A 23,281-nucleotide genomic window follows, 5' to 3' on the forward strand; every position below is an offset into this window, starting at 1 on the left:
TTTATTAGTCGTCATATAATCAAGCACTTTAACAGTGATAATGTTGAAAATCTTCCTACCGGGTCAGTGCTGTGTTCCTCAGTATAACTAGGTTGTGGGCACTTCTTGGATCACGCGCCGTACATCCTACACATGATCTTAGCCCATTTACAACCCGCAATGTACACAAGGTTGAGCCTGCGCAGTCAGACAGCTGCTCACAGCTCAGGCGCAATGCATGTACATCACAGGTTGTAACCGAATGCACAGCATGTGATCCTGGAAGTGCGCGTGACTTAACTACATTGGGGAGAGCAGCGCTGGCCCTCTAGGAATGTTTTCAGCATTATGATTATCACTGTTCATGTGTTTAATAAAAAAATAAAAAAATAAAGAAATAACCACTTTACCTAAATTTAAGAAAATGTAAGGCTGGGTGCATCTGTATGCTGCATGACAATAGTATTCACAGGGGCACTACATGGCATCAAGCACAGAGGGCTACGAAAAGTCACAAAATAGGGCTTTTTGACTTTTTGGGCTCATTTGCCCAACAATTTAGCAATATTATGAAATTGCATTTTACACCACTCACCCCAGATTTAAAAAGGGGGTGGGAAAGTGGCATAGCTGGCCTGTCGAGCCAATTTACGTCAGAATTATTAACTGCGTCGTTCTTACTCCAGCAAAGTGGTGGTCTAGCAAGTGGAGTAAGATCTCAAGACTAGGGATGAGCAAACTTGCTGTTTTCAAGTTCGGGTTCTGTGGGAATTCCGTTATTGGATTCCATTATCACGGAATTCTATGACGGAATGCACCACGGAAGCCTTTAGAGGCATTCCATCATAATATGGGCAGCCTAACGGATCCGTCTGGTTTCCGTTATATAGGGGTAACGGAAACAGAGTTTGCTCATCCATACTCAAGACAGGAGTATTAGACTTAGAGATTCACCAAATTCATCAAGCATTGTACAACATTTGATAAATTTGGTGCTAATTACAGCAACGCAGACTCCTGCAAAACTGAAAACTCAGCTCATGGTAAACCGTCTACAAGTAAATATTGATGAGGCCGGCCACATGTATCAGGCCACGCGCACCCGTTGCAAAATCATGCAGTCGTTGGCTGGCACAGGTGGGCATGGCCTGCTGCATCATTTGGTCCTACTGTACAGTTTTCCGAGGACTAGCTATCCGGCCACCTACATCTAGAGTAAGCCATCAATATCAGATTGATGAGCGTCGTACTCTTTGCACAGGAACGCTCCCCGATCACCCGATTGAGAGGACTGTAGCACTGCACTCCCCTTCATTGTTTACCATGCACAGCTCAGTACTCGTGGTTGTGGCAGTGCCTGGATCCTCCTTCCACTACGTCCGAGTGCTGTTCAAGAAAAACGGTCCACGTGATGGCCGCATCTCGCGCACCCACCGCGGCTCATCTAACCCGAACTCACAGCATCACAGTGATTTATGAAACAGTGAGATCCTGTCTGACCGCGGGTGTGCTGTACTGAACAACCTGCGGTCAGGCGGCAGAGTTTACAAAATTTGCAGCAACAAAAACTAAACATAAACGGTAATAAAAACCCACTAATGTAAATAGCCCCTGAAAAAGAAAATCTGAAGACGTTTACATGACTAGTGATAGAACGAGAGGCAGTGAACACTAGAGGTCACTGTACAAAGCACAGACCCGTCTAGAACCTGTTGCTTCTAATCAGGTGGATTTAACACAAAACCAAAGTCAGCTGTGACCACTTTGACTGCATAATTCTTCTAACAAGCCGATCTTCCGAAACACAGCAACTCGAAAACCATCAAGTTTGTTTGAAATCAGATAAGGTGATGTTCTGCGGTATTCTGAGAGAGGCTGCGGGGAACGTGCACAGTGAGCTCTCAGGCCTGCTGCTGCCTCTCAGATGTCTCGGAGGTTTTCACCTGGGATTTCTATCCAAAGGACCGAGAGAGCAGCCGAGGAACGGGTCCTACTGCATAAAGGAACAGCCCAAGATACGAAAGCTTACCGGCGACCTCAGAACAGTCTGTTATCTCAACATGAAAAGAAAGAAAAAAAAAAGAACATTTGCAACAATAAATAATAAAAAAAAAATGTATTTTAAAAAGTATAAAATTCATGCAAAAATAATTAGTAACTTGCTTTAGTTTTTTTCCCTCAAGGAATGAGAACAGAAAGATGCAATCTTTTCCAGATTTACAGTGCCTTGAAAAAGTATTAACACGCCTTTAACTTTTTCACATTTTCTTCACGTTGCACCCACAAACTTAAATGTATTTTATTGGGATTTTATGTGATAGACCAACACAAAGGAACACGTATGTGTGATGTGAAAAGAAAATGATACCTGGTTTTCAAAATGTTTAATAAAATAAAAATCTGGAAAGTGTAACTGTTAGGCCTCTTTCACACAACCGTTTTACGGGGCGTTTTTTGGGTTCCGTATACGGAACCATTCATTTCAATGGTTCCGCCAAAAAACGGAATGTGCATTCCGTTTCCATATTTCCGTTTCGTTGAAAGAAAGAACATGTCCTATTATTGCCCGCAAATCACGTTCTGTGGCTCCATTCAATTTAATGGGTCCGCAAAATAAAAGAAACACATCCGTATGTCTTCCGTATCCGTTCTGTTTTTGCGGAACCGTCTATTGAAAATTTTATGTCCAGCCCAATTTTTTCTATGTAATTAATGTTTACTGTATATGCCATACGGAAAAACGGAACAGAAACGGAAACACAACGGAAACAAAAAACGGAACAACGGATCCGTGAAAAACGGACCGCAAAACATTGAAAAAGCCATACGGTCGTGTGAAAGAGGCCTAAGGCCTTATGCACACGACCGCTGTGTGCATCTGTGGCCGTTGTGCCGTTTTCCGTTTTTTCGGTTGACTTTCAATGGGTCCGTGGAAAAATCGGAAAATGCACCGTTTTGCAGCCGCATCCGTGATCCGTGTTTCCTGTCCGTCAAAAAAATAAGACCTGTCCTATTTTTTTGACGGACAACGGTTCACGGACCCATTCAAGTCAATGGGTCCGTGAAAGAACACGGATGCACACAAGATTGGCATCCGCATCCGTGATCCGTGGCCGTAGGTTACTTTTTATACAGACGGATCCGAAGATCCGTCTGCATAAAAGCTTTTTCAGAGATGAGTTTTCACTTCGTGAAAACTCAAATCCGACAGTATCCATAGTGATGGGGACGCTTCTAGTTAGAATATACTGAGAACTGTGTACATGACTGCCCCCTGCTGCCTGGCAGGTGCTGCCAGGCAGCAGGAGGCCGGCCCCCCCCTGTAGTTAACACATTGGTGGCCAGTGCGGCTGCCCCCCCCCCTCCTTACCCTGTAGTTAACTCATTGGTGGCCAGTGGGCCCCCTCCCTCCCCTGTAGTTAACTCTTTGTTGTCCAGTGCAGCCGGCCCCCCCTCCCTCCCCTGTAGTTAACTCGTTGGTGGCCAGTGGGCCCCCCCCTCCCTCCCCTGTAGTTAACTCTTTGTTGTCCAGTGCGGCTGGCCCCCCCTCCCTCCCCTGTAGTTAACTCTTTGTTGTCCAGTGCAGCCGGCCCCCCCTCCCTCCCCTGTAGTTAACTCGTTGGTGGCCAGTGGGCCCTCCATCCCCCTCCTAATTAAAATCTCCCCCCCTATCATTGGTGGCAGCGGAGAGTACCGATCGGAGTCCCAGTTTAATCGCTGGGGCTCCGATCGGTAACCATGGCAACCAGGACGCTACTGCAGTCCCGGTTGCCATGGTTACTTAGCAATTTGTAGAAGCATTATACTTACCTGCAAGGCTGCGATGTCTGTGTCCGGCCGGTAGCTCCTCCAACTGGTAAGTGACAGATCATTAAGCAATGCGCCGCACAGACCTGTCACTTACCAGTAGGAGGAGCTCCCGGCCGGACACAGACATCGCAGCCTCGCAGGTAAGTATAATGCTTCAACAAATTGCTAAGTAACCATGGCAACCGGGACTGCAGTAGCGTCCTGGTTGCCATGGTTACCGATCGGAGCCCCAGCGATTAAACTGGAACTCCGATCGGTACTCTCCGCTGCCACCAATGATAGGGGGGGAGATTTTAACCACCTTGTGTCACACATGTGGTATCTCCGTATTCAGGAGAAGTTGGGGAATGTGTTTTGGGGTGTCATTTTACATATACCCATGCTGGGTGAGATAAATATCTTGGTCAAATGCCAACTTTGTATAAAAAAAATGGGAAAAGTTGTCTTTTGCCAAGATATTTCTCTCACCCAGCATGGGTATATGTAAAATGACATCCCAAAACACATTCCCCAACTTCTCCTGAATACGGGGATACCAGATGTGTAACACTTTTTTGCAGCCTAGGTGGGCAAAGGGGCCCATATTCCAAAGAGCACCTTTCGGATTTCACCGGTCATTTTTTACAGAATTTGATTTCAAACTCCTTACCACACATTTGGGCCCCTAGAATGCCAGGGCAGTATAACTACCCCACAAGTGACCCCATTTTGGAAAGAAGAGACCCCAAGGTATTCGCTGATGGGCATAGTGAGTTCATGGAAGTTTTTATTTTTTCTCACAAGTTAGTGGAATATGAGACTTTGTAAGGAAAAAATAAAAATAAAAAATCATCATTTTCCACTAACTTGTGACAAAAAAAAAAAAATTCTAGGAACTCGCCATGCCCCTCACGGAATACCTTGGGGTGTCTTCTTTCCAAAATGGGGTCACTTGTGGGGTAGTTATACTGCCCTGGCATTTTCCAGGGGCCCTAATGTCTGGTAAGTAGGTAAATGACCTGTGAAATCCGAAAGGTGCTCTTTGGAATGTGGGCCCCTTTGCCCACCTAGGCTGTAAAAAAGTGCCACACATGTGGTATCTCCGTACTCAGGAGAAGTTGGGGAATGTGTTTTGGGGTGTCATTTTACATATACCCATGCTGGGTGAGATAAATATCTTGGTCAAATGCCAACTTTGTATAAAAAAATGGGAAAAGTTGTCTTTTGCCAATATATTTCTCTCACCCAGCATGGGTATATGTAAAATGACACCCCAAAACACATTGCCCAACTTCTCCTGAATACGGCGATACCAGATGTGTGACACTTTTTTGCAGCCTAGATGCGCAAAGGGGCCCACATTCCTTTTATGAGGGCATTTTTAGACATTTGGATCCCAGACTTCTTCTCACGCTTTGGGGCCCCTAAAATGCCAGGGCAGTATAAATACCCCACATGTGACCCCATTTTGGAAAGATGACACACCAAGGTATTCAATGAGGGGCATGGCGAGTTCATATATTTATTTTTTTTTTGGCACAAGTTAGCGGAAATTGATTTTATTTATTTTTTTCTCACAAAGTCTCCCTTTGCGCTAACTTGGGACAAAAATTTCAATCTTTCATGGACTCAATATGCCCATCACGGAATACCTTGGGGTGTCTTCTTTCCAAAATGGGGTCACATGTGGGGTATTTATACTGCCCTGGTATTCTAGGGGCCCTAAAGCGTGAGAAGAAGTCTGGAATATAAATGTCTAAAAAATTTTACGCATTTGGATTCCGTGAGGGGTATGGTGAGTTCATGTGAGATTTTATTTTTTGACACAAGTTAGTGGAATATGAGACTTTGTAAGAAAAAAAAAAAAATTTCCGCTAACTTGGGCCAAAAAAATGTCTGAATGGAGCCTTACAGAGGGGTGATCAATGACAGGGGGGGTGATCAATGACAGGGGGGTGATCAGGGAGTCTATATGGGGTGATCACCCCCCTGTCATTGATCACCCCCCTATAAGGCTCCATTCAGATGTCCGTATGTGTTTTGCGGATCCGATCCATATATCCGTGGATCCGTAAAAATCATGCGGACATCTGAATGGAGCTTTACAGGGGGGTGATAAATGACAGGGGGGTGATCAGGGAGTCTATATGGGGTGATCACCACAGTCATTGATCACGCCCCTGTAAGGCTCCATTCAGACGTCCGTATGCGTTTTGCGGATCCGATCCATCTATCAGTGGATCCGTAAAAATCATGCGGACATCTGAATGGAGCTTTACAGGGGGGTAATCAATGACAGGGGGGTGATCAGGGAGTCTATATGGGGTGATCACCACAGTCATTGATCACGCCCCTGTAAGGCTCCATTCAGACGTCCGTATGCGTTTTGCGGATCCGATCAGTCTATCAGTGGATCCGTAAAAATCATGCGGACATCTGAATGGAGCTTTACAGGGGGGTGATCAATGACAGGGGGGTAATCAATGACAGGGGGGTGATCAGGGAGTCTATATGGGGTGATCAGGGAGTCTATATGGGGTGATCACCACAGTCATTGATCACGCCCCTGTAAGGCTCCATTCAGACGTCCGTATGCGTTTTGCGGATCCAATCCATCTATCAGTGGATCCGTAAAAATCATGCGGACATCTGAATGGAGCTTTACAGGGGGGTAATCAATGACAGGGGGGTGATCAGGGAGTCTATATGGGGTGATCACCACAGTCATTGATCACGCCCCTGTAAGGCTCCATTCAGACGTCCGTATGCGTTTTGCGGATCCGATCAGTCTATCAGTGGATCCGTAAAAATCATGCGGACATCTGAATGGAGCTTTACAGGGGGGTGATCAATGACAGGGGGGTAATTAATGACAGGGGGGTGATCAGGGAGTCTATATGGGGTGATCACCACAGTCATTGATCACGCCCCTGTAAGGCTCCATTCAGACGTCCGTATGCGTTTTGCGGATCCGATCAGTCTATCAGTGGATCCGTAAAAATCATGCGGACATCTGAATGGAGCTTTACAGGGGGGTGATCAATGACAGGGGGGTAATCAATGAGAGGGGGGTGATCAGGGAGTCTATATGGGGTGATCAGGGGTGATCAAGGGTGATCAAGGGTGAATAAGGGGTTAATAAGTGACAGGGGGGGGGTGTAGTGTAGTGGTGCTTGGTGCAACATATTACTGAGCTATCTGTGTCCTCTGGTGGTCGATCCAAACAAAGGGGACCACCAGAGGACCAGGTAGCAGGTATATTAGACGCTGTTATCAAAACAGCGTCTAATATACCTGTTAGGGGTTAAAAAAATCACATCTCCAGCCTGCCAGCGAACGATCGCCGCTGGCAGGCTGGAGATCCACTCGCTTACCTTCCGATCCTGTGAACGCGCGCGCCTGTGTGTGCGCGTTCACAGGAAATCTCGGCCATCGCGAGATGACGCATATATGCGTGACTCTGCGCAGGGCTGCCACCTCCGGAACGCGAATCTGCGTTAGGCGGTCCGGAGGTGGTTAATTAGGAGGGGGAGGGAGGGGGGAGGGCCCACTGGCCACCAACGAGTTAACTACAGGGGAGGGAGGGGGGGCCCACTGGCCACCAACGAGTTAACTATAGGGGAGGGAGGGGGGGGCCAGCAGCACCGGACAACAAAGAGTTAACTACAGGGGAGGGAGGGGGGCCCACTGACCACCAACGGGTTAACTACAGGGGAGGGAGGGGGGGCCCACTGGCCACCAACGAGTTAACTACAGGGGAGGGGGGGGTGGCCGCACTGGACAACAAAGAGTTAACTACAGGGGAGGGAGGGGGGCCCACTGGCCACCAATGAGTTAACTACAGGGGAGGGAGGGGGGCAGGCCGCACTGGACAACAAAGAGTTAACTACAGGGGGGGGGGGGGGGCCGGCCGCACTGGCCACCAATGAGTTAAAAACAGGGGGGGGGGTCTGCCCCCTGCTGCCTGGCAGCACCTGCCAGGCAGCAGGGGGCAGTCATGTACACAGTTCTTTTAGTATATTCTAACCTGAAGCGTCCCCATCACCATGGGAACGCCTCTGTGTTAGAATATACTGTCGGATTTGAGTTTCACGATCTAACTCATAACCGACAGTATATTCTAACATAGAGGCGTTCCCATGGTGATGGGGACGCTTCAAGTTAAAATATACCATTGGATTGGAGAAAACTCTGATCCGATGGTATAAAAGGGACTCCTGACTTTACATTGAAAGTCAATGGGGGACGGATCCGTTTGCAATTGCACCATATTGTGTCAACGTCAAACGGATCCGTCCCCATTGACTTGCATTGTAATTCAGGACGGATCCATTTGGCTCCGCACGGCCAAAACGGTCACGGACCTACGGACCCCGTTTTTGCAGACCGCAAAAAAAACGGTCGTGTGCATGAGGCCTAAGGCCTCTTTCACACGACCGTTTTACGGGGCGTTTTTTGCGTTCTGTATACGGGACCATTTATTTCAATGGTTCCGCAAAAAAAATGGAATGCACTCCATATGCATTCCGTTTCCGTATTTCCGTTCCGTTGAAAGATAGAACATGTCCTATTATCGACCGCAAATCACGTTCTGTGGCTCCATTCAATTTAATGGGTCCGCAAAATAAACGAAACACATCCGTATGTCTTCCGTATCTGTTCTGTTTTGCTGGAACCATCTATTGAAAATTTTATGTCCAGCCCAATTAATTTAGCACAATGTAATTACTGTTTACTGTATATGCCATACGGAAAAACAGAAAAACGGAACAGAAACACAACGGAAACAAAAAACGGAACAACGGATCCGTGAAAAACAGACCGCAAAACATTGAAAAAGCCATACGGTCGTGTGAAAGAGACCTAATACTGAGAGTAAATTACACACAGGTGGACTCTATGTACTAATTAGGTGACGTCTGAAGGCAATTGGTCACGCTGGCTTTTATTTAGGGCTATCAGAGTACAGGGGGCTGAATACCAACGCACGCCCCACTTCAGATTTTTTTTTATTACAAATTTTGTAAACCAGGTATTATCTTCTTTTCACATCACACATGCTTGCTACTTTGTGTTGGTCTATCACATAAAATCTCAATAAAATACATTTAAATTCGTGGGTGTAACATGAAAAAATATGGAAAAGTTCAAGGGGCATGAATACTTTTTTCAAGGCATTGTAATAAATCTGTCCTAAAGTGCAAGCAATTCTAGAGGAAGCCCATGTGGTTCTTATGGGGCCTCCTAAGATAAGAGTTTGCAGTGTCCTTTATATTGATAGGGCTAAAAAATGTGTGTAATGATCTTCATCCTCCACAGTTCCTACAACATTAACAAACAAGCGTGTGGGGTATCAAGAGGTCCATATGGACCAAAGTGGAGAGCCGGTATTCCCATCTCATAACATGATGGCATATCACTAGGAATTGACGGGATTGTCCAGGATTGTTATATTGATATCAGATTCAAGGAGGTCCGACACCCTGCACACCCGCTCCAGCGCTGTAACTACATAGCTCCATCCACTGCGCAGTACTGCAGGCAGGACTTCTTTCCATCTAAAATAATAGATCTCTGATGGAAATGGCTCAAACGGATGCCAAATCTGCATAACAGATACACAGGATCCGTTTTTTTTTCTGTTCTTCTGACGGATCAGAAGAATGGAAAATGAAATGGAGATTTGAACCGTAGAGACCAGTATCAGGCAGCTGCTGCCAAGGCCAGTAAGATTATGGGGTGCATAGATGCCGGTGATGAGAGCATAGTCCTGCCACTTTACAAATCGCTAGTCAGACCACACATGGAGTACTGTGTACAGTTCTGGGCTCCTGTGAACAAGGCAGACATAGCAGAGCTGGAGAGGGTCCAGAGGAGGGCAACTAAAGTAATAACTGAAATGGGGCAACTACAGTACCCTGAAAGATTATCAACATTAGGGTTATTCAGTTTAGAAAAAGGCGACCATTTCTAATATAATTTTCATATACAGTCAGGTCCATAAATATTGGGACATGAACACAATTCTAACATTTTTGGCTCTATACACCATTACCATGGATTTGAAATCCAACTAACAAGATGTGCTTTAACTGCAGACTGTCAGCTTTAATTTGAGGGTATTTACATCCAAATCAGGTGAACGGTGTAGGAATTACAACTGTTTGCATATGTGCCTCCCACTTGTGAAGGGACCAAAAGTATTGGGACAGAATAATAATCATAAATCAAACTTTCACTTTTTAATACTTTGTTGCAAATCCTTTGCAGTCAATTACAGTCTGAAGTCTGGAACGCATAGACATCACCAGACGCTGGGTTTCCTCCCTGGTGATGCTCTGCCAGGCCTCTACTGCAACTGTCTTCAGTTCCTGTTTGTTCTTGGGGCATTTTCCCTTCAGTTTTGTCTTCAGCAAGTGAAATGCATGCTCAATCGGATTCAGGTCCGGTGATTGACTTGGCCATTGCAGAACATTCCACTTCTTTCCCTTAAAAAACTCTTTGGTTGCTTTTGCAGTATGCTTTGGGTCATTGTCCATCTGCACTGTGATGCACCGTCCAATGAGTTCTGAAGCATTCGGCTGAATATGAGCAGATAATATTGACCGAAACACTTCAGAATTCATCCTGCTGCTTTTGTCAGCAGTCACATCATCAATAAATGCAAGAGAACCAGTTCCATTGGCAGCCATACATGCCCACGCCATGACACTACCACCACCATGCTTCACTGATGAGGTGGCATGCTTAGGATCATGAGCAGTTCCTTTCCTTCTCCATACTCTTCTCTTCCCATCACTCTGGTACAAGTTGATCTTGGTCTCATCTGTCCATAGGATGTTGTTCCAGAACTGTGAAGGCTTTTTTAGATGTTGTTTGGCAAACTCGAATCTGGCCTTCCTGTTTTTGAGGCTCACCAATGGTTTACATCTTGTGGTGAACCCTCTGTATTCACTTTGGTGAAGTCTTCTCTTGATTGTTGACTTTGACACACATACACCTACCTCCTGGAGAGTGTTCTTGATCTGGCCAACTGTTGTGAAGGGTGTTTTCTTCACCAGGGAAAGAATTCTTCAGTCATCCACCACAGGTGTTTTCCGTGGTCTTCCAGGTCTTTTGGTGTTGCTGAGCTCACCGATGCGTTCCTTCTTTTTAAGAATGTTCCAAACAGTTGTTTTGGCCACGCCTAATGTTTTTGCTATCTCTCTGATGGGTTTGTTGTGTTTTTTCAGCCTAATGATGTCTTGCTTCACTGATGGTGACAGCTCTTTGGATCTCATCTTGAGAGTTGACAGCAACAGATTCCAAATGCAAATAGCAAACTTAAAATGAACTCTGGACCTTTTATCTGCTCATTGTAATTGGGATAATGAGGGAATAACACACACCTGGCCATGGAACAGCGGAGAAGCCAATTGTCCCATTACTTTTGGTTTCTTAACAAGTGGGAGGCACATATGCAAACTGTTGTAATTCCTACACCGATTACCTGATTTGGATGTAAATACCCTCAAATTAAATCTGACAGTCTGCAGGTAAAGCACATCTTGTTTGTTTCATTTCAAATGCATTGTGGTGGTGTATAGAGCCAAAAATGTCAGAATTGTGTCGCTGTCCCAATATTTATAAACCTGACTAACACGTCAATTAAAATAAAACACTTTCAGAAGTCCAGCTTGGGCTGGGTAGCTGCAGTAGGATGGGGAGCCGCTTCTGAGCGCTCTGTCTCAAGCTAGAATGCAGCTAGAGCAGCTGCTCTAGTCATAATCTAGTTTTACAGAAATAGGAGAACTTTTCCATGTTTTATTACAAAAAAAAAATTGAAACACCCCCAAAGTTACTGTATGACCACTGGGAGGGAAGAAATGCAAATGAGCTCTTAACAAGCTCTGCCTCTAATGCCACCAGATGTAAGGCAGCTATCCTATAAGTCAATGTTCAGTCCTTAAAATAAGCCTTGAGACATGACTTGGATATTAAATAAGCCAGCACCTCATCTGCAGACAGCTGTTTCGGGGTGATTGCCCCTCATCAGTGCAGAGCAGAGAGTACTGGCTTACTGGGTAGGAGGCCTGTGTCCACATCAGGGGGGAGCACCTTAATCAATGTGAGGAGACTTATAGGCCATACATGCTCCTCTGGAATTCTGGGATGTATGACCACTGAAACCTAGAGGGGGGAAAAATATTACTAGAGTGCTCAAGACCAAAAATTTGTCACTAAGGGGTTAAAAGGCGCTTGAGAAACCTCAGTTGCGCGCCAACTAGATTTAAAAAAGTGAAACTCGGGGAGGGATTTTACAATTTTAATGTGACTGTTGATGGGTTAAAGGACCCCAGATATCAGTAACTTAGGTAAGTCCCTTGTTGTATTTCATACCTTTACTCTTGGCTGGAGAAACCCTGAGATAAGCAGCTTTGAAAAAAAAAGTCTTACTTTATCCTGTGTGAGTGACGCAATTTTTTTTTTAAACCTGGTTCTCTTGCACCATTTACCTCAGGACATCTCCAGCCAAGAGTAAACGAAGGACACATCTGAATTTGTAAGCCTAAACCAGCAATGGAACGTAATAGAAAGATTTGCACCTCTGATGAAAACCACACTGTGTGAATAAGGCCTAACACTACATTGACTGTGATTTCCATGTGAATGAGCCCGTGTAACATGCAGAATAAAATGCTACTGGTTGCTACCAATTGTGCGCAGTCCTTGCATGACCTGGAGAATGTTTCTGCAGCCCAGCCAGCTCACATGTCCCAGGGCATTAGGCATCAAATAGGAAACAGGAACGTTCTGTCAAAATGACGTTCTCCCTTTTTGATCCTTCCACCTCGATGGAGACAACATCAATTTTTAAGCTGGTCTGTTGACATCTACTGCCAAATATAAGGACCCGTATGCCTGCAGCTAATTATAGGGCGCTCAGCGCTGATCTGCAAGCACTTCTCCACGCTCTCCACGCATCCTTCAGACTACCAGTCTTGGAGGGGGAACGAGTATTTATTCAATTATAGCAGCCTTGTCTATGGCGCTTACGTGTAATTAGACAATGCAGATGATGGACAGGATCATAGTGCACATATTATATTTCAGAAACGCTCCTGCTTCAAGTCAAGGAAATGTTCGGAAAATTCTAAGGGCAATAAAATGGACTCCGCCAGTCCAAAAGATTTCTAAATACAAACATAACTTTTGGTTCCCTTCTCTCTTCTCTGCTGTGAGTGCTGTAGGGTCTGTGATGAGGGGTAACATTGCGTAGATTCCCTTAAAGGGGTATCCCGTTTATGTTGTTAACCCCTATCCATAGGATAGGGGGTACCTATCAGATCAGTGGGTGTCTGTCCTACCGCTGGGATAGCCACTGATCACGGACCCCGTACTGATCACGGAGCCCCCCGAAATGAACGGAGTGGCCGGTCAGGCATATGCGTATCCACTCCATTCATTCCTATGGGAGCTCCAAAGATAAGCGAGTACAGTGCTCAACTAATTCTGCAACTGGTCTCTCAGTTTCTTGGGGGGGGGGGGGTGCTCTGCGGGGTACCTGTGTGTCTTGACTGGTGGGGTCACTAGTCTGATAGGTATCTACTATCCTGTGGATAGGGGATAACTTATTACCGTAATACCCCTTTAATGCAAATAACCACATTGTAACATTAAGTTGCATTGTAACTAATACAGACCAACAGACTAATCTAAAAGAAAATCAAAGGGGTTGTCAAGCATTTGTAGTAAAAAATAATAATAAATCTGGTAAATCCCTCGCTACTCCAGTTCAGACTCTCCAGTGGTCCCCATCATTCTTGCTGACTTCTCCTGCATTGATGTGCTACTGTATTTATGCACACATGACCCCGGCAGGAAATTCCTGGTCTCAGCGGTAAAGTCTGCATGTGTAGCACAAGACAGCTGAAGCCAGTCATTGGCTGTGGTAGTCATATGTACTTGTATCAACATTGCAGGGACAAGTCTACAAGACCGTATTAACACTGCAGGGACAAGTCTACAAGACCGTATGAACATTGCAGGGACAAGTCTACAAGACTGTATCAACACTGCAGGGACAAGTCTACAAGACCGTATTAACACTGCAGGGACAAGTCTACAAGACCGTATCAACACTGCAGGGACAAGTCTACATGACCGTATCAACACTGCAGGGACAAGTCCACAAGACCGCATCAACACTGCAGGGACAAGTCTACAAGACCGTATCAACACTGCAGGGACAAGTCTACAAGACCGTATCAACACTGCAGGGACAAGCCCACAAGACCGTATCAACACTGCAGGGACAAGTCCACAAGACCATATCAACACTGCAGTGACAAGTCCACAAGACCGTATCAACACTGCAGGGACAAGTCCACAAGACCGTATCAACACTGCAGGGACAAGTCCACAAGACCGTATCAACACTGCAGGGACAAGTCCACAAGACCGTATAAACACTGCAGGGACAAGTCCACAAGACCGCATCAACACTGCAGGGACAAGTCCACAAGACCGTATCAACACTGCAGGGACAAGTCTACAAGACCGTATTAACACTGCAGGGACAAGTCTACAAGACCGTATCAACACTGCAGGGACAAGTCCACAAGACCGTATGAACACTGCAGGGACAAGTCCACAAGACCGTATGAACACTGCAGGGACAAGTCCACAAGACCGTATCAACACTGCAGGGACAAGTCCACAAGACCGTATGAACACTGCAGGGACAAGTCCACAAGACCGTATAAACACTGCAGGGACAAGTCTACAAGACCGTATCAACACTTCAGGGACAAGTCTACAAGACCGTATCAACACTGCAGGGACAAGTCTACAAGACCGTATCAACACTGCAGGGACAAGTCTACAAGATCGTATCAACACTGCAGGGACAAGTCTACAAGACCGTATCAACACTGCAGGGACAAAGTCTACAAGACCGTATCAACACTGCAGGGACAAGTCTACAAGACCGTATCAACACTGCAGGGACAAGTCTACAAGACCGTATCAACACTGCAGGGACAAGTCTACAAGACCGGCAGGGCCTGGGTTCTCTCTTTGGTGGCGGTCCCGTAGGATAAAGACTCAACTTGGGGACAGCAAGTGATGATAGCGTCTGTAAAGTGCTGCATAAAATGTCAGCACTATATGAATGAGTAAAATAATAATAATAAGTAACATAGGCTGTGTTCAAGCTGAGCTTAAAGGGCTCGTCCAAGTTAATAAAAAATTATTTTAATGATATAAAATAAGCAATCATACTAGACTGCTTCATTCCCGTCATTTCCAGCGCCGTTCCTCCTCCCGCTGCTTGTATACAAGGCTGCAGTGGTGATAGAGTGGTATACAGCACTAGACCGTTGCAGTCAATCACTGGCCTCAGCAGTCTCATGTTGTATACCGATGAGGTGCAGCCTCAGAGTTCTAAGAGTCCCTAATAGAGACATCGAAATTTTTTCAAAAACAGTCCATTTAGGCTGGTTTCACACGAGCGAGTTTAATGCGTTGAACTTGCAGCGTGTTTACGAGAGTTCCCGTCATTATCTAGGTAGCACTGCATAGAATTATATTGATGTATGAGGCGATGTAACCATGAAAGTTCTGGAATGTACTGTTTAACACTCACATAATGCTGTCCTATCAGTGCTACGTAGGTCAGGACAAGAGCTCACGTAGACACACGCTGCGAGTTCAACGCATTGAACTTGCTCATGTGAAACCAGTCTAAAAGGGTTTCTCTCTTTTCAGTAAATGTCATTTATCATATAGACAAAGTTAATACAAGGCACTTACTAATGTATTCTTATATCCATATTGCTTCCTTTGCTGGCTCGATTCATTTTTCCATCACATTAAACACTGTTTGTATCCATGGTTACGACCACCTTGCAGTCCAGCAGCAGTGGTTGTGCTTGCACGCTATAGGAAAAAGAACTGGCTTATGCGCACTCCCACGGTCCCAGCCACTCTATGTGCCTTTTTCTATAGTGTGCAAACACGACCACCGCTGCTGGATAGCAGGGTGGTCATAACCATAGAAATGAGCAGTATAAAATGTGATGGAAAAATGAATCCAGCCAGCATAGGAGGCAATATGGGCAATCACAATACATTAGTAAGTGTCTTGTAATTACTTTGTCTACATGATAAATTCAATGTGCTAAAGTGAGACAACCTCTTTAAGGCTGGTTTCACGCGAGCAAGTTCAATGCGTTGAACTTGCAGCGTGTGTCTGTGAGAGTTCCTGTGTTGACCTACGTAGCACTGATAGGATAGCATGATGCAAATGGTGGCGAATAGGATAGAGAAAGGCGCTCATAGGGTAGGTATGTTCAGTAAATTAAAATTCTACTATAAGAGATGGTTTGCTCACCTATTGCGGTTGCACCAATTGGGCGCAACCACAATGAAGGCCAAAAGAAGAGAATAGCAACGGTTGGTGCAGCCTAGATTCGTCCGATCGCCTTGGGCAGGAGCCACCCTGCCGCTCGGGTAACGGTAGAAGAGAAGAAACGCTGAACTTTACGTCGAGCGTGTGGACCTTAGAGGGCGCACTAACACAACCGGTCATAAGCAATATTTAGGTTTTAGCAATTTTCCGTTTCATTCATAGACAACGTGTTTCGGGGTACTGGAGACCCCTTTATCAAGTCTAGGCCGGGTCGGCAGAGCGGATGCCCCGGCTGAATCCAAGTTGCATGAGGAGGACACAACTTGGATTCAGCCGCGGCATCCGCTCTGCCGACCCGGCCTAGACTTGATAAAGGGGTCTCCAGTACCCCGAAACGCGTTGTCTATGAATAAAACGGAAAATTGCTGAAACCTAAATATTGCTTATGACCGGTTGTGTTAGTGCGCCCTCTAAGGTCCACACGCTCGACGTAAAGTTCAGGATAGCATGATGTGAGTGCCTGGTATTAACTTTCTCTACAGGATAAATGCCATTTGCTGAAGTGAGGCAACCCCTTTAAGGAGAACTAACCATTGTTTGTTGGGTCAACAGGCCAGAATTACAGTTGGGAATATGTGGCAAACATGTAGATCTAACCAATAAAGACATCCTAGCCTACCAACCAAAGACCCAAAGACTCAACCCATCTGCAGATTTTCTCAACAATCCCAAAAACGTAACATTTACTGTAGGACATTCTCAACGCAGGAGTCCCAAGATAACAGAATGTTCTCATCACACATGAGAAGGACTACCACATATATGTACAACAGGTGTGCCCTAACCTCATCATACATGTACAGATGGCGTACAGTAGGAGTTAACGGGATATTGCAGGGATTTGTCTCAGATGGTTTCTATGAATGTCTTTATCCCCTCCATGTAAACACAGGGCAGGTTCCGGTTTGCCGAGTTGTGTATACACCAAGTGACTTAGTACAAAGTCTTAATGTTTAGTTAGCCAGCAGATTGCTTCCATCCTGTGACTCATTAGCTCCCAGTGGTACCTCCACTTCCTTTATTTTATACAATCACAAACTATATTAGTTTGTCTTATTTTGATAACCTCGCTAATTAATGTCCTGCACAGGAAACTTTATGAGACTTTTAAAGCAAGGCCCATAAAACAGGGACTTTATTTCAGTGACTCGGGTGGCAAGCGGGTCTGTTTGCAAATACCAGACTGCGGGGCGAGCGGTGCCTGCTATTTTACCATTGTTTATCCCTCCGGATTATTTAAGTTAATGCAAGCAGTGTTTTCATTTTTAAATCGCCTCTTCTGGGGAATTTCAGAAATGTGGAAATTGAGTGTATAGTGTTACTGTCTGACAGGGGGGGAAACGAGCAGGAATTAGTGCAGAGGGGGCCTGCGGATCGTATTTATAGTACTGGTAGCAGGGACGGGATAATGAAATGGATTAGAGTAAAAAATGAACTTTGGATTGTGCACAAGGAGCTGGATGAACACCGCAACATGTCACAGCTCCGCATTAGGGGGGAGTATAACCAAGAGGGGAAAACGACCATGTGATCAGAGAATAATGATCTGGAATCGTAAAGTCACTTTTTGCTACAAAATTCTTGTTCTACCGTATTTTTTAAACCCCATTAAGAAAATAATGACAATTATCTATCATTGATCTAATAAAAGTACAGGTGAATAATTCTTCTCACGATTATCATTTGAAAATGGATTCTAATATTTTGGAGCCATTTAAAAGAAATCTGTCCTGACGTCCGCTAAACTAATGACAGAGACCCTGATTCAAGAGCAGGGTCACTTACTTTATTTTTTTGGTCTAGTCATGTTTTAAAATTCCTGTTGAGCAGCGCCAGAGGAATGAGGAGTCCCAATAGGGCAACTTCCTCCGCCCTCTCGCAGATGATTAACAGCTTTCTTCCTATACTGAGTACGGGGAGAAAGCTGTCAATCAACGGCAGAGAGCTAGGAACTCAGAAATACAAGGACTGAAGGGCCCTTTACAAGGGCCGGAAATCACACCGTTCATAGCAATGATCGGGCGGTGTAAATGTACCGAGTGAAATGCTCGTTCATCGGGTAATCCGATTGGGTAAACACGATCTGCTGCCGGCAATCAACGAGTCCTTATAGGGAAGAGCGATGGCATTAGCTATACTCTGTAAATGCAGCGGTCACCTCCGCCAGCGATCAGCAGTTTAATCGCTCTGGGGCTCCGATCGGTAACCATGGCAACCAGGACGCTACTGCAGGCCTGGTTGCCATGGTTACTTAGCAATATTACAATATTAGAAGAATCACTTCATACTTACCTGCTGGCTGCTGCGATGTGTGTCCGGCCGGGAGCTCCTCCTACTGGTAAGTGACAGGTCTGTGAGGCGCATTGATCTGTCACTTACCAGTAGGAGGAGCTCCCGGCCGGACACACATCGCAGAAGCCAGCAGGTAAGTATGAAGTGATGCTTCTAATATTGTAATATTGCTAAGTAACCATGGCAACCAGGCCTGCAGTAGCGTCCTGGTTGCCATGGTTACCGATCGGAGCCCCAGCTCCCACCAATGATCGGGCGGGGGGGGGGGGGGAAGAGGGGAGGCCGCCCACTGGCCACCAATGAAATTAAAAGAGGGGGGGGGGGGGGGCCGACGGAGGGGGGGGGGCGCGGGGGAGGGGGGGCCGCACACTGGCCACCAATGATATTACAATAGAGGGGGGCCGACAGAGGGGAGGGGGGCCGACAGAGGGGGGGGGGCGGGGGAGAGGAGGCCGCACACTGGCCACCAATGATGATCAAACTGGGGAGGGTGGGGGGTCTGCTGCCTGGCAGCCCCTGATCTCTTACAGGGGGCTATGATACGCACAATTAACCCCTTCAGGTGCGGCACCTGAAGGGTTAATTGTGCGGATAACAGCCCCCTGTAAGAGATCGGGTGCTGCCAGGCAGCAGGGGGCAGTCATGTACACAGTTTGTAGTATATTCTAACTAGAAGCGTCCCCATCACTATGGGAACGCCTCTGTGTTAGAATATACTGTCGGATATGAGGTTCACGATGTAACTCATATCCGACAGTATATTCTAACATAGAGGCGTTCCCATGGTGATGGGGACGCTTCAAGTTAAAATATACCATCGGATTGGAGAAAACTCAGATCCGATGGTATATTAACTCCTGACTTTACATTGAAAGTCAATGGGGGACGGATCCGTTTAAAATTGCACCATATTGTGTCAACGTCAAACGGATCCGTCCCCATTGACTTGCATTGTAATTCAGGACGGATCCGTTTGGCTCCGCACGGCCAGGCGGACACCAAAACGACTGTTTTTTCATGTCCGTGGATCCTCCAAAAATCAAGGAAGACCCACGGACGAAAAAACGGTCACGGATCACGGACCTACGGACCCCGTTTTTGCGGACCGTAAAAAAAAAACGGTCGTGTGCATGAGGCCTAATGCAACATTCTCTCTCCTATCCCTCAGCAGGAAGCCCCAGCACAATATCAAGCACTCAACAGAAGGCAAACAGCTAACTGATAAGGCTGAATTCATAGGGTACTTTCACACTAGCGTTAAAGTTTTCCGGTATTGATTCCGTCATAGGGGCTCAATACTGGAAAAAAAACGCATCAGATTTATCCTAATGCAGCATTCTTAATGGAAAGCAATCCGTTCAGTATGCATCAGGATGTCTTCCGTTCCGTCCCTTTTTTACGGTATTCGGCCAGAGAAATTACAGTATTTTCTCCGGCCAAAATTACGGAACACTTGCCAGAATGCCGGATCCGGCATTAATTTCCATTGAAATATATTAATGCCGGATCCGGTACCAAGTGTTTAAGAAATTTTCGCATTGACGGATCCAGTCTGCGCATGCGTAGACCTTTAAAAATGTTTAAAAAAAATATACCGGATCCGTTTTTCCGGATGACACGGGAGAGACGGATCCGGTATTTTAATGTATCTGTCAGAAAGTTCCGCATGCGGATCCGGAAACAAATGATCTCCGTTTGCATGCGGATTTCCGGATCCGGCAGGCAGTTCCGGCATTTCGGGCTAGTGTGAAAGTACCCATACTTCAGTTATTTCCATCAGTTATTTTGAGCCAAAACTAGGTGCGGGTCAAATACACAGAACATGTTAATGTGGAGGCTTCACTACTGGTTTTGGCTCACAATAACTGATGGAAATAACTGACCAAATAACTGATGTGTGAACTCAGCTTAAGCTGTATATCATCGAACCCTTGTAACCGTGTGTTCCCGAAGGACTAGTCATCATCTCTGAAACAGCAACAGCACGCAGCCAATACCTCTGTGCTGTTTGTTGTAGTCTCAATCAACAGCCTGGTAGTACACCGTTACACATAAAATAGCCAAGATGACTTGGTAAAGAGGATCCGTCACCATTCCTGACAGTAGCTACTTACATTCCCTATGTAATAACATATCCAGAACATCTTTTCTTATGACATTAAGTTGCGCCTTTCTTCTCTTGTTCCTGCTAGAAGTTTATGGATAAAGGTAGAAACGGGTGATACCGATTAGGGCTGTGTCCCTGCATAGTCTGCCACTGGCAACTCTCATTGGACAATGTCAGATGGAAAGGACACTCCCCAAATGGTAGCACCCATCTGTATCATTATCCATAAATTTCTAACAAAAATAGTAGAAGGCGGCCCAACATAGAGTTTAAAGAATAGATGCTCCAGAATTGTCCATCCATGTGGAATATAATTGTTTACTAAGTCATGCCAGGAGTGGTGTCAGGTCCTCATCTGAGATGATTACCACCCCCATTCTTTATGTAAAATGTATAAGAAAATGGATCTTAAGCCAGAAAAACTGAAAATCTGATTAAATTTATACTATAGCTGATAAGGTGAAACCAACCCTAGTGTCCCTCACCTACTAGACTTGCTTGTAAACCATACTGTAGGTTAACACATTAAGATGGGAAGTTTATATTAACTAATTTTCTTAGCTCTCATATTTCACATTTTTCCAAGTCTACTTGTATTTTATGTAACTTGTCAACCCTGCACTTTTTATTTATATTTTTTAAAATTTTTATTACATTTTCATCAAATAGAAATTAAAGTCATCCTGGAAGTCTGAGCTCCATGGGAAGAAACAACAGAAATATTATTATTTGTTATCTATCTAATTAAATCTTGAAATAGATTCACTTCCTTTCCTGCTTAATAAATTCCTTCCTCTTCTCTTATTGCCCCACACTCTTTAGTAGGAAAGTCCTGCATGGAATACGTGGAAGTTCTGTAGCCGGGCGGAACAATTACGGTATCGAGATAGATGACCACTTTCCTAATTCTAGATCATTTCCCTTGCAAGCTTTTTAAAATCTGTAGAGGCAACAATGCAAAAAAAAAAAAAAAGTATTTTGGCTGATTTTTTTTTTATCAAACTTCAATTTTAAGGGGGCAATGTAGTTATCTGCTCATTCAAAATCAACTGCAAAATTTTATTATATCGGAAGATGAATGAGATACATACAATTGATCAATAGGTATACATTACAGAGAATCTGTCGACAGAATGCTGCCCCACACCCCCAAACCACCTCAAGTACTTGATCATTCTGTCCATGACCGCCCCAGTGGTGTCCTTAATCCCTTTCTTTGACGACTTATCTCTCAGAAAATGCACTTTAATCTTGACTCTCTCCATATTTAAATAAGCAGTTTAGATTCAAGGAGGTGGGGGCCTCGAGAATTAAGTCAGCTTTGACACTCCCTATCCCCCCCATCAGTATTGATTGACATCCCTGAGGACATCCAGTCTTAAGGCCTCAACCTTCTTGAGTCCAAACCCCTAATTTAAATAAGTGAAGAGTGGTGATTACAGTGCATTTTCTGATAAATAAACCATCGGAGGAGGCAAGGCCATCATCAGGAACATGTGGAGCAGAATGGTCAGGTACTCTGGGCAGTTTGGGGGCAAAATCCAGCTGAAAGGTCCCATTTAGGCATACATTTACCACTCAAAATTATTTTATTATTCCTAGAACCACAGCTAATGAGATCTCCCACTGACTGGAGTGAGTTCGCACATGTGTAGACACTTCTTTGCTGAAAACAAGGCCATGGTGCCTTCGTTCTCTGGATTGCAGTATATAACTTTCGTGGGAGAACACAACACCCAGTTAATCAATTCTAAGACTATACATGACCCTCCAAATCTAAGCAAATTTTTATGCTGTCATTTTAGTACGGACATTAGAGTTAAAACTAGTGTGACGGTTTGACGGGCTGTTCCGGCATAGCCGGATTTTGCCTTGTCCTGCCAAAGCCAATTGACCATAAAGGACGGTTTCTGACATGAGTGCTGGGATTCAGCTGGACAAAAACTGGTGAAAGCACCAATTTTTGTCCGGCTGAATCCCAGTACTCATGCCGAAAACAGGCCGAATCCCTGCTGGATCACATTATAGCCAATAAGGTATGGCGGTGCTCTGGCCCTATGCAGCTATGCCGGACACCATGAACTCCAGCAGGCTGTTCCATAGATGACAGTCTACACTGAAAGCCAACAGTTGGCGGACAATCTGTCCATCCACAATCCTCTAAGACAGTGTTCCTCAAATCCAGTCCTCAGGGCCCATGTGACTATCCCACAGAATGAATACCCGTGGTACAGTAAGTCCCGATGCACTAATTATATCACCTGCTCAATACTAAGGAAATCCTGAAAACATGACCGGCAGGTGGGCCCTGAGGACTGGAGTTGAGGAACACTGCTCTAAGATATGAATGCTTAGGTGATCTCTAGATATCCCTAGATGTTACATAAACCCTATTTTTTACTAGTCATCGGTAGGCTAACTCATCTGTAGACTCGCTTCCAGTATCATCACTGGGTCAATTATGGCAAGTGTAAGCAAAGAACATAAAACAGCCACCCATGTCCTTTCCTAGTTTAGATTCTTTAAATATAAGGGAAATTAATAGAAACCCTCATTAAATACTCATCCTGGAAAATACAACATGCATTCATTATTTCAAGCCTTATTTAAAAATGACTGGAAACTCATGAGTGGTTTGTACTTTTATCCACCCTTGTGGTTTT

At 45.2% G+C, this 23,281-nt stretch overlaps 1 protein-coding gene across 3 annotated transcripts in view; it reads right to left on the reverse strand.

Moving 5' to 3' along the window:
- SUPT3H (SPT3 homolog, SAGA and STAGA complex component) overlaps positions 1 to 23,281 on the reverse strand; it is a 496,743-nt gene that overhangs the window by 223,918 nt on the left and 249,544 nt on the right. The window lies entirely within an intron of this gene.

The sequence above is a fragment of the Bufo bufo genome, chromosome 4, assembly GCF_905171765.1.
Source record: "Bufo bufo chromosome 4, aBufBuf1.1, whole genome shotgun sequence".
NCBI classification, from domain to species: domain Eukaryota; kingdom Metazoa; phylum Chordata; class Amphibia; order Anura; family Bufonidae; genus Bufo; species Bufo bufo.